The sequence below is a fragment of the Mastigoproctus giganteus genome, chromosome 7 (genome assembly GCF_048544385.1).
Source record: "Mastigoproctus giganteus isolate SK-2022 chromosome 7, ASM4854438v1, whole genome shotgun sequence".
Taxonomy (NCBI): Eukaryota; Metazoa; Arthropoda; class Arachnida; order Uropygi; family Thelyphonidae; genus Mastigoproctus; species Mastigoproctus giganteus.
In genome coordinates, this window is record NC_143581.1 from 88,274,791 (window position 1) to 88,288,328 (window position 13,538).

The 13,538-nt window shown below is 36.7% G+C and overlaps 1 protein-coding gene across 1 annotated transcript in view; it reads left to right on the forward strand.

The window, feature by feature from the left end:
- Adsl (adenylosuccinate lyase) overlaps window positions 1-13,538 on the forward strand; it is a 237,367-nt gene that overhangs the window by 195,787 nt on the left and 28,042 nt on the right. The gene's annotated exons all lie outside the window — the stretch shown is intronic.

Consider the following 13,538-nt stretch of genomic DNA (forward strand, 5'->3'; position numbering starts at 1 on the left):
TATAGGCCGTCATGAGCTATATCAATTTCCCTCTCTGTCTGAGCTATAAAAAATTGGTGGGATACAGGATGATGATCTGCAAATCTTTTGTGACCATTTGGATATGCTGCATAAAGATATGTCTGAACAATTTAAGGATCTTCTTTTGATAGAAATTCCAGATTGGGTAATGAACGCATTTTTAGATATTGAGGAAGTTGGGATATTAGAGGAAGAACTAATTGAGTTACAAAATGATATTGAGCTGAAACCGAAGTTTTAAGAAATCTTATCAAGTTTTGGTTACAGAAGAAAATTTCTGATCACTATCTGGCACTATGGGCACTGGTTAAGAATTATTGCATTATTGCATTTCCAAACTTCATATTTAGTAGAACATGGTTTTAGTGTAGTCATCCAACTTATTTCTGAGCAAAGAAATCAACTCCAGATTACTGAACATGGTGATTTAAGACTCATTCTAAGCAGCTTTAAACTGGACATTGAGAAACTAGTATTATGTCATCAAGCCCATCTCTCGCATTAAAAATTTACAGAAAAATGAACTTTTACTAAATGTAAAGTTAGGACTTGGGGGGGGGGCATTGGAGATGCAGGACGCATTTATGGAACCAAGTGGGCGGTGACCTGAGAAAGTTTGGGAACCACTGATTTAGAGCCTTAAACATTTCAATCAGGTCTCTTTGTAGATATCTGGTTTCCAGACAATTTACGAAACTGAAGTCTTATTGTATTTATTTGCGCCTATTCCGAAAGATTCACATCCTTCCTAAAACAAGTCTTCCAGACTTTTGTGTAGTACTCAAGATTTCATACTTTGAGTACTAACCATTGCCTAATACAATGGGGTAATCATCCCTTTGTTCTGATGGCAAAATTCCTGTATATCATTGACAAAACCCGTTGAGCTGTCCTAACGGTCTGTCTGCACTGCCCAACAAACTTCATGTTGGGCTGTACAATTATCCCTAGGTTTTTTTTTGTTCTCCCACCACAATGGGTTGGGTACTACCCATTTGGTATGTTGTTTTGGGATTACTATGACCAGTGCTTTTTTTGGGATGGTATGCAACGGTACGGCGTACCGGCACCTTTATTAACAGTGACGTGTGACATTTGGATGCAGTGCACTTCAACTACCATTCAAATAAATTTAAGATTATTTACCTAAATTTGCATTTTTCACTGCCTATTGTGAAGATATTTTCTATATAAAACTGTATAACCATTTTTATAATTTTATATTACTCAGTGGGACCTCTGTTTAACAAAGTCCTTTTATAGCAAATTATTTTGAATTCTCCTGGGAAGTTACATTTAAAATATTTTTCGTTGAGTGAAGAAAATTTTCATATAGCGAACGGATTAGGAGAGAATTAACTCGGTACGCACTGTTCGCATTTCTCGCCTTCAGGCAATTTAGGCAATTAGTGCTGCTGCGCAAATTAAGAGAGGTAAAGGGATTACCATTCTACAACTTAGTGGTACCTGGTAAAACCTATCCGACCACCTGTCCCACATACTGGGAAGTCGTGCTGGTCAACACTGAGCAGATCAAGGAGTATTCCCAATGGGCTCTGGTCCACCTTCTACTGCGGTGGTGTCCAAACTTTTCTAGTACAGGGGCCATATTCAAAACAATTCAAAGTTAGATTTCTTTAGTGTTACATTTTCCATATCTTGTTGCTTGTAAAAGTAAAATTGAAAATATTCAAAAATTTTATTAAGTACAATACACAATTACATTTACTGAACAAAACATTTAATGAGAATTTTTTGATAATTAACAAAAAATTTAAAATGCTGTTTTAGTTCACTTTCTGGGCGGGCCGTAGGTTGGACACCACTGTGAATCAACTGTAAGCGCCCCGTTTGAGAATTAGGAGAAAGTGATTTTCTTTTACTCCGACTTTTTTCCCTATCTCTGTTTATATGGTCACAATACCTGAATATCCAAAATGACACTGACATTTTGGACAGTTTCAAAAAAAATAAATAAAAAATTTTTAAGAACTAGTGACAATACCGATGACGAGAGAAGGAAAACAAGGACAATGAAGGTATTAATCCTTCTAAACATGAATTGTTGGCATTTGGTGAAAATAAAGTTAGAAAATTCAATTAGAAAATTACAGTTAAATGAAAGAGATACAATTTGTGGATTTCGGGGATACCTAATTGAAAAGATGGTTTTGGAAGAATTGAAGCATTTGATGGACGCTCTGAGTACAATACCAATTTCATCGAGTGAATGTGAACGAGGATTTTCACAAATGAATCTGATTGTCAGCCCAACCAGAGCTTCGTTGATGACAAAAACAGTTTCTTCACTACTGTTTCTTAAAATTGTAGGCCCACTGCTGACCCGCTTCGATCCAGCAAATATGTTGATTGGTGGCTACTTCGGAAATGCCATTCATCAACAGGCACAAACAGTAAGAAAAGAAGTCTGCATAGGGTGTCGGATGAAAACTTAATAAAAATTTGGAATATTCTACAAAAACTTTATTATGAAATTATTTTTACTTGTTATTTATTTTTGCTTATTATTTTTAGGATTCATAGTTCAGCGAAGGACCCTTATGTCACTCGGTTGTCTGTCTGTCCGTCCGTCCATCACAGCATCGTATCTCTGGAACCACTCAACTTATTGACTTGGAATTTTGCATGTGTTTGTTCATCATGTGGGCCAACATAATGCCATATTGTTTGTTGTTGACAAAAATTTGTCTGAGCGATGAGGGGGGACAAAAATGTTGTCGACAACCTATAGCTTATCATACACCATTGGAAAGAGCTCAATGAGTAGGTTTAAAATATTTTTTAAATTAAAAATGGCGGTGCCAGACAGGAAAATGTGAGTAATTGCCGTTTCCCCCATCTATTTCTGTCACTAATGGAGCTAAAAATTTAAAAATCACATTAGCTATACATTATTCGATGCTTATGAAGGGAAAACTATTCCAGTTGAAATTTATCATTTACTTTTTGTGTTAAAATTAAAAAAACAATTTTTTTATTGCACTTCGATTCTTTGTACTAAGTAACTCTCCTTTTGGTGACAAAAAGGTTGCTAAATAATTAGTTAATAATTCTATAAAGGTCATTTATAAATTTTGCGACAAGAAGTATTTTTTAACAATTTTCAAAGCTGGAGTTGTCCTGACAAGGAGGTACTTAGAGAGCCAGTGTTAAAGGGGGTGGTGGGAAGGCTCCTGTGCGGAGTCTTGCATAGCCCTCACTTGCCAGTTGCTTCTCCAGGAAGAAGTCGGGGTCGCTTTTCCCACGCTTGTCATTCACAACAACTGGAAAGACTCAAATAAACAACATTTTCATTAGTTCCTCAGTTTTGGCCAGGTCGGGGTACTAGAAACTTTTTTTCAGTTACTGTAAAGACCGATTTATTTACTTATTTTACTTATTATTTTATATCCTTGAATAATAAATTTATGCTTAATAAACTGTGTTAATATACTAAATTTGTTGTTCTTATTCCAAAAACATTACTACTAAAGTAACAATATCAGGAAAAAAAAATTTTAAAGTACTTTTCATATCCTTTTAATTTTCAGTTTTTCCTGATAGCAAAGAATGAGTACCGGCACCTATTTTTTTTTTTCCAAAAAAAGCACTAACTGTGACGCAGTTGCATTTATCAGTTGTAAAACCTCAGTTTCTACTTCTCAGACCATCTGCGTAATTGGCGCCTCCTAGCCAGGTGGGAAGGTGCAGCAGTGCGTAGTACACACTTCTTGATTAGACCGGGGTTCGAGCCCGTCACCACCAAATACGGAGGATGCGGAAAGGTCAGGGAATGACCACTGCATATCCCGGAGCAATATGGCCTTAGTTGCTAATGCTCCTAAAAACCAAATAACAACAACAACAACAACATCTGCGTAAATTTTCTATGTTTTGTTGCAGTAGTATGTTTTGATCGCTGTCATTAACCACTCTGCCTTTGTTATCATCTACAGCAGTGATTTTCAACCTTTTTCAACTTGCAGTACACTGAACAAGGTGCTAAAATTGTCATGGCACACCATCCGTTTTTTTAAGGAGAGATTTTATCATTAAAAAAACTAGTATTAAGGATGTGTTTAAAAATTCAGTAGTAAAATTCTAATCAGTGTTATTTTTAAAAATAATATTTATCTGGATTTCAATAGATTTATGTTTAAAATTTATGTTCATATATGTTATTATTCCAATTATTGAAATGAGATATCATTGAAAAAGATGTCATTTGTAAAAAAAAAAAATCATTAAAATTATTAAAATATCATTTATATAAAAATATCAATGGGAAACCTGTGCTTGGTGATGTCTCATGATGTCTCTTGTCCAAGGTCGGATTGTTGACAAGCATACTCTCAAGTCCTCTGCCAATGTTTGAAGCCGCAACCTGTTCTTGCTTTTCATCACGTACATAGCAGAAAAGCCAGCCTCACACAGATATGATGTAGAGAAAGGAAGGAGTGCTTCAATCACCTTCTTTGTGATAATGGGGTACTAATTTTTCTTTTCAGACAACCAGAAGAGGCCATATCTGTTGATGAGTGCTTTAGTTTCAGTCCTCTGTCATTTCTTATTTCTGTCAGCTCATCTTCTTCTGCAATAGTTAATTCTGCTGATTCAATTCAAATGTACTTAACACAAATAGATCTCTCTCTTACCCAGGCCAAGGAAGATACATCGTGATGGGAAATACTTTTCAATGTTTTTACTCAGCAGTGACAAACTTTGTAGAATTAAATCAACAAGATTTTTGTTCAGTCTGCAACTTTTTATCAGATCAAACATTTCAACTTTGTTCTCTTTTTTGATTCTGGCTCTCCACAATGTTAATTTTTCCTTAAAAGAGTTAATTTTGTCAGTACAAGTATTCATTCTTTTAATTTGATTTTTTTCATTCTTTAAAAGAATATTTTTATTATTTTCCTGCATTTTCTTGTTAAGAGTGTTCAAGGCTTGGGAGATGACTTTATTGCACCAGGTCTTATCACTAAGCAGGTCAGTCAGCTCAAACTCTTCAGATGTAAAAAAAATATAAGCTGTTCCCTCAATTCATAGAACCTTGAAAACAGCCACCTTCAAAATAGCCACCTCACTTCCATGGCAGGCACTTCCACACAGTGCTGAAAAAAACCCTCGATTTTAATGGCCTACTTTTGACATATTTAACCATTTTGATTGTCTCATGCAGTACTTTTTGGAGCTCAGGTACCACTGATTTTGAGATGAGGGCATCTCTGTTCAGGAAACAGTGTGTAAAAACAATGCCAGGGTTCTTTTGCTTGGCCAGTGCGACGAATCCTTTCAGACTTCCTGACATAGAGGGAGCACCTCTGTGCAGATGCTGATGCATGATTTCCATGACAAATAATGAGAACTGTCGACAACATCAAGAATGTCTTGGCTTTTTGTTATTCTGGAAGTGGTTGGAATAATAAAATTTGTTCAAAATCTCCATTACAAACAAACCTGCTGAATGCTAGGAGTTGAGCTTTTCCAGTGATGTCAGTTGACTTGTCCAACTGGATGGCAAAAAAATCGGATTCTTTAATGTTAGCTCTTGTGACTCACCACTCATTGGACGTTTGAACAACTTAAAGCATGTAAGATTCCTTCAAAAATCTGTCTGGCACTTAGTTTTGATGATGCACTGTTGTAGTAGGCCTAAAAACGAGTAGCAAGGGTATTAAATGAGGATATTAGGTTGTTCTTGTCATCTTATTAATTTGTGTGCTGAAAAGGGGTCTGCATTCCTTCCTTATGAAAGTGGATGAATACTTTGTGGAAATTTACTACAATCTAGAAAGAAATGCTAAATATGAAAGATAGATTTAAATAGAAGTGATACATAACACCTGAATTAAAAAACATTTGGAAACATGAATACACATTGGTTCTCTTTGGTTAAATGTGTAACTTGACTGGTAGAACAGTGGCAACTGTACTCAAATCTGTTTAAAGAGGAGGTTAGAAATGATGAGAAAAACAATATTAGCACTTTCATATTTCTTGAAGTGTTGTTACCAGAAGAGATACAAAGTCAAGAAGATATGACAGTATACTTAAAAAAAAAGGGGGGGGGGAATGCTTAAAAAAAAGAAAAAAAGAAAAGGTTTTTAATTTCATGCACAATATCTGCAAAATATTTTCTGTATCAACTGTGATGCTTTAATTCTTCACAGAAACTGAAATGCAAAGCTGTCTGTCTTTGCATGCAATAAAATAAAAAAAAAAATAACAACTGTGTCAAACCTTGTGAAAAATGGGAAGATCTTATGTGTTGCACAGCAAACTATTACTGTTATGTTGCACAGTAAGCTATTGTTTTATCAGTAAGAATTATGCACACATTGCAATTTAAAAAAAAAAAAAAAAAAGGGGAGAAGGGAGTTAAATGAACCTATTATTTTGTAACAGCCATCTTTTCTCCTGCGTTTTCAGTCAGAATACAAAACTCCACCATATTAATAGTTAGTCTTAATGGTATGGTCTGCATTTCTTACAGGGAATGGAAATTTCTTGAATTTTCAGTAGAGTGAATATTTTATAATAAAATAACCAAAGAATTAGAAAGAACTTCCTGAGCTTTTTATTTTTTTAATATAATCAAAGTTTTTGGCATAAAACAATGTTGCATGTAACCATGTTCTCTATCTGATCAAAATGGGCTCTTGGTGGATGAGGAAGGCCAGGTACATATCTCTAAATAGCTATGTGTGTTGCTGCTTTTACAAAGATCTTTTTTACACAAGAAACAACTTTATTAACTTTGCCAAAATTATCCCAAATTGTTTCTGCAAGCCTACGTAAGCAGTGGACTAAGGAGGACATCAGTTAGATGTAACACTAGAGAGAATATCAGAAGTAATTGTTGTGCGATAATTCTTGTTTTGTAGAAATAGGGAGGGAGAGATCAAATCATATTTGTTTAATAGTGTGATGGGTGGGTAAGAAAAAAAATCTGTCAATAGAAATTTATTATGCAAAGGGATCAAAGCACACTTGGATCTAGTGTTATTAATAGTAGAAGTAGTGGCAAATGATGGAAGAAACAAGCTTTATAAAGCATTGGCAAAAAAAAAAACCACACTTCCCATTTCACCTGTCTGCCCCTTCTAACAGTTTGTCTAATTCTTTCTTTTCCTCTTTGAATTTATTCAAACTGCCCACCTCAATAACACCAGAGGGAGTGTGTTCCAAAAATCCATCACCCTCTGGCTGAAAGCAAATTTACATGCATCCATCCTTCCTCAATTTGGATTTATGCCTCCTCAATGTCTGCAGTCTGAGCAAGAGGAAGGATTCCATTAACATTGTGCTTACTCAATGTATTTAATACCTTGAACAACTTCAATCAAATTTCCTTGCAAGCGCTAAGTCTCCAAATGCTACAATTTGCAAAACTGAAGGCTTTCCTGGTAACAGCACCATTTTGCTCCGTCACCAACCATCTTGTTGGTCTTCTCATTATTCATTCCAGCAGATCCACATACTACCAAAAATGACGCTTCCAGACCTGTATGCAGTACAGTCAGTCCTCGTATAACATGTGTTTACATTACACGAATTCGATCATACACGATTTATAAATAGGGGAACGATATCATATATAACATGAACCGAATTCGCTTATGCACGATTTGGCTTTGTGTTTACAAGAAATGGCAGTCGAGCGCAGAATCACCCCAACCGAACGCAACGCGATAGGAATGAAGAGAAGATTCTGAATATGTACGTATTTATGTTTTTTATATCAGTGAAGGAGAAACACATTTCACCATAATAACGTAAAAACCAACACAATTACAGCTATCGGTATAATCGCAAATACAATTAGATCGACTTTACTACCAGTTTATAACAGATTCCACTAGCAGAAACGCAACTGGAAATTGTTTTTATTGTTTTATGGTAGTATCTCCTAGAAATGTGCTTTAGTGAAATGTGAGGTGTTAATCTCTGCCCTTACAGTGTTGTTTATTCAGTTGCTGCACGTGCGCAGCTTTATGTGTATCAAGCGTGCCTCCTCGTTTTGTAATTGTGCTTTATTCTCTAAAAATGAGTAAAATACTTAAAAGGTGTGAATATGAAGCGTCCTGGTGAAGACACTGTAGATTCAGAGAGAAAAATAAAAGCAATATCGATAAACAGAGGCGGACTGGGTCAAAAATTCTTACCCGGGAAAATTTGTAGTGACCTCATACTAGTGTTTATGGCCAAAATCACACCAGCCTCCGGCCCACCGGGGTTTCCCCGGTAAGGCTTATGGCCAGTCCGCCTCTGTCGATATAGAAAAAATATGAAATTGTGGAATGCTTTGAGCGAAATGAAAGACCATGTTATACAAAGGGTACTAGGAAAGTTTTGCAATATGACGCAACAATGAATCACAGGAAGCTGCTTGTTGCTGCATGTTGAGACATGTTCATACGTGCATAGTAGCCGCCGCACCAAGTTGATGGGCTCAGTTATTCATTAGTAGTGAGAGTGTAAAGTGCTTGCGATGGCACCGTGGTCACGAAATGAGATAAGGACAGTTTTGCGGTATAATTTCGTGCGTGGTTTAACCATAGACCAGTGCTTAGAAGAAATGACTCTTGCACTAGATGATGATTGTCCACATCGTACAACGATATTCAGGTGGTATAGAGAATTCCAAAGGGGAAATTTCACTCTGGAGGATTCTGAGAGGCCGGGAAGGCCACGAACGTCAGTTACAGAGGAAAACGTTACTGCTGTGAGGAAAATGCTTGACGAAAACAGGCGAGTGACCTACCAACAGATAGAGGATATTTTGGGCTTAAATGCACCAGCAATTCTTTCGATTCTGCAAGATCATTTGCACGTGAAGAAACTTTGTTCTCTCTGGGTGCCGCATCAGCTGACTGAAGAGCAGATGACACGACGTGTGACTTGGTGCCGGGAGATGTTAAAAAAGTTTGATAAGGGACAATCTCGGTATGTGAACAACATCGTGACAGGTGACGAGACTTGGCTGTACTATTACGATCTGCCGACCAAGGCTCAAAACAAAGTTTGGGTCTTTGATGATGACGACACACCCGTAATTGTCAGAAAATCCCGATCTGTAAAGAAGAAAATGATAGCTGTATTTTTCAAATCGAGTGGAATTGTGGAACGTGTCGTTTTGGACACGCAGAAGACAGTCACAGCTAAGTGGTATACTGAACAATGCCTGCCTAAAGTCATTGGATCTATGAAGAACCTGCGGCCAAAGTCAAGAATGGACACCTGGTACCTCCATCACAATAATGCTGCAGCTCACCGCGCCAAAGCCTGCACCGAATATTTGACCACGACAGGACTGAAACTTCTCGAGCACCCTCCCTACAGACCAGACCTTGCTCCCTGCGACTTTGCACTGTTCCCGCATGTGAAAATGAAGCTAAAAGGGAGGCGGTTTTCCAGTGATGAGGACCTTCTAGGGGCTTGGGACAACGAGTGTGCTTTACTCCCTAGTGATACTTGGCAGAACTGGTTTAAAGATTGGTTTCGGAGGATGGAGAGGTGTATTGAATGTAGAGGGAATTACTTTGAAAAAATTAAATAAACAAAGCTGTATTGCAAAACTTTCCTAGTACCCTTTGTATTGCACGTGCTACAGACCTAAATGAGGCAATGCCAAGAATTACAAAAAAATGCAGAGAAAATAACAACTTTTATAGCAGGACCAACTCAAAGTGTAATTAAAATCCATTAGATTAAGATACAAAGAATTGGAAGAGATGGAATGGCTGTCATCTGTTTGAATAGAAAAATCAAACAAAAAACAAGTTTGCTTACGAAAGCATTAGCAATATTTTATTACGTAATAGTCGTAATAAAATAATTATGTATTTTATTACGATTATTTATTGTGTTTGGTAATGTTTTGGTTACAAATGTGTGTTCAATCTTGTGTTGTCGGCACCTAACCCTATTTTTCCCATAGGGCCTGTTGTTTATATTGCACGATTTTGCATTGCACGAGGGTTTCTAGAAACACAACTATCGTGCTATACGAGGACTGACTGTACTGAATATGTGGCATAACTTTGCCTTACACAATGGGATAATAGCCTCCTTATCCCTGCTGGGGTAAGGAGGCTATTATCCCATGCTGGATTTTCAAAAAAATTCCCGGGTAGCTTCCTAGTGGGGGGGGGGAATTCCTTAGTTTTCCAGAAGTTTGTCTTTTACAAAAAACCTTGACTACAACAGGTTTTACTCTTAATAATCCCAACACAACACATGCATTTGCTTGTTCTTGAGCAGGTCTTGAAATCGTCAACACTTTACTTTCTGGCTGCTGCACTTTCTAATTCAAGAATCGCTTTCACCTCTGCCTGTGGCTACAGTTAAACTATCAGTGTATTCCTCCCCCCCCCCTTTTTACCAGGCTAGCAGTTTTTTGACCTACACTGCCTCGATAGCATTAGAAAATATTTTTGTACTCCTTCTATTTAAGTGTACAGTAAACCCCCGCTATTCGCGGTTTCGCGTATTCGCGATCACCGATTTAATATAAAATGAAACCTAAAAAAATGTGGATTTTAAAGCGCCGTGAATATTTTTCGCCATAAAAAAACACGGGCATGGCTAAAATTATCTTTCACAGTCAAAACAGCGCTCACTGGGTGGGGAGAGAGGGGGTAACAAAATCGCGAGCGTGGATGTTTCTCGCTAATCCTTGTTCAGTATGTGTTATGTGCTTGTCATGGAACGTTTCATCGTTTGCTTTTAATTTATATGCTTACAAAAATGATAAATTACCATTCTGCAGTGTAAAACAGACTTTTTCGAGTTTGTTAACGGAAGAAAGTGACTTTATTGTGGACAAGTTCTTTCTAACCCGTACAAAAATATGGCTACGAATAAAATCAATGAGTCAACGGTACAATCAATCAAGAATCGGAAGAAAAAATCTGCTGTAGTGTCCATGAAAATGCGCTAATTGCTTCAAAAATTTGCTCTGTAACTTGTGATGTTAAATTTAAAAAAATGGAAAAGGCTTTAAATCTGTGGCTAGAAGACCAAACTCAAAATAAAATTCTGTTAAGTTCACTCATCATTCGTGAAAAGGCAAAACTCCTTTATCAACGCTTTAGCGAAACTGGTGATAGCACTGGTGGGATAAGTTTTTTAGCTAGCAAAGGCGCTGGTTTGAAATTTCTAATAAATATTAAATTTAATATTAAATTTTCTTATTTTCATTTCGATGCCATATGCTTGCATTTCACAATGTGCTGTCTATGTACATAGTCATATTACGAAGGTACATATAATACATACATAGATAAAATTTTAGACTAGTTTTTCTTATATATTTCATACTTTGGAACGGAACCCCTTTATTACTATGGGAGCCATAACACAGTATTCACGTTTTCGGTATTCGGGGCATTTCTCAGGAACGTAACCCCCGCGAATAGCGGGGGTTTACTGTATTCCATCCCTGCAGAATAGAGGTTCCCAGACTTTTATACCTTGAGCATTGTTCAGATTTTTCATAAATTTCACTTGCACCCCCACCCCCAAGTTTCAGAACAAGTGCAAATAAACAATTTGACATAAAATTTAGCTATGGATATACCTAATTTTATAAATAATATATACTTCAGTACATATAATCTCAAAGAAATAAAATGAGAATATAATATAATTAAACAGAAATATAATATGCATAACAGAAATAAATGTTTAGTAGGATGGTTTACCCATATTTCATCATAAAAATGCTTCATAAAAACAAGGCCCAAGGGAGGAAGCATGTCCCAGACTTTTGGAAACTTCTGCTGAAGACACAGTATATCCTGTTAACAAGTACATACCACGCTAAGAAAAATTCTAAGCCAAGAGCCCTGCAGTCTTTCCAGAGCTGAATTGCTTGACAAAGCTCTCATGTACTCCCTGCTATCGTGTTTGGGCAGGATTGCAGACACTTTCAATTTCAAACCTAACTTGCGACTTTTCTGAACATTGATGTGTACTTGTTAATTAAACCCTTGATCTACTACTCTTAATGTGATAAATGCTAAAGTGTACAACAGTATCACCTTTTGTGGCTGTAAAAGATGAATGGTTGCTCTACCTCATCTACCCCTGGCAGACATACCTTGAGCCTAAAGTATTCCTTGAGTCGTGGGGCCCTGGGGTCCTGTGCAAAACTTATTGGGGTGTTTTTGTAATAGTGATTTAATTTTTTATATTTTCAAATCTTACAGTAACTAAGAAATAATTAAATAATTTTATATTACACCAAACAAAAATTTTAAATACAAATAATATTTAATACATTAATCAACAATATTGTTTAACAATTGCAGTCATCTCATAATAATAGGAACATGAATAAATAATAATAGAAACTAATAATCACACACATTTACATATTATTAAAGCAGTTATTGCACAAACATTGTTTATATAATTACAAAATATTTCTAGCCCTTTTGGCTGCAAAGTCATTAATGAGGCAAGGGTGAACATCACCAGGTCTCTTTTGGAGCATTCCACTCCGAATGAAGAGAGTTTTTCTTGTCTGAATTATTATTGCTGATGAATGTTAGGTTTGCTGCTTTGATTCTGAATCTAAAGTTGCCATCATGCAGTGGAAACATGCTGGGTCACTCACGCTAAAAAAAAGTTTAAAGTGCAAGCCTCAGCTGGGAAGAGTCTGTTGACAGTCTTCTGGGATTGTCCAGGAGTACTGCAAATTGATTTCCTCGAAAAGGGTAAAACTGTGATGGGGAGGTATTACATGGTTCTATTAACCAAGTCACAAGCAAACACCAAGCAGCAGCAATGAGGAATGCTGTCCTAATAAGTGCTAATGCTGGATGATAATGGATGTGAACGGACAGAAACAACAGTGGCCAAACTGAAGATTGAGTCTTTGCTGCATCCACCTGATATGGCTCCATCTGACATTTATTTGTTTGGAAAATTGAAACAGCATCTTTGTGGAACACATTTTATGGACAGTGAACATCTGAAACAGGCAGTGACTGAGTGGTTTGATGGGGAAAATACAGACTTCTATACAAGGAGGGGATTTTCAAGTTGAAACATAGATGGGAAAAATGCAAAACTGTGGGTGTGACTATGTAGAGAAGGCTTAACATGCCATCTGAATTTCTTGAGTCTGGGATTATAGGAACTATATGTCGACAATACATTTCAAATGCTCGTCGTATGTACCATTCATAATATTCCAATAATGTGTGTGTGTGTTTTTTTTTTTTATGAAAACCCCAAACACGAAAGGTATCAAAACCTATAGTACTTAGTACCATGCATGGGTTTGAAGGAGAAGTATGGGGGGAAGGGGGTGCCGGAAACTTTGCACTAGAGACTAAACATGGGTTTCACCACTTCAAGCCTCCAATAAGCAAAGTGGTGGTATTTCACCGGTGTGTGTAAAAACCAGTATATATTAGGCATGGGTCAACTGTGACAATAATTTGTTGTACAGAATTTTTTTTTTTTTTTTTTCCGTAACTATTTTGTTGAACTGAGCCATA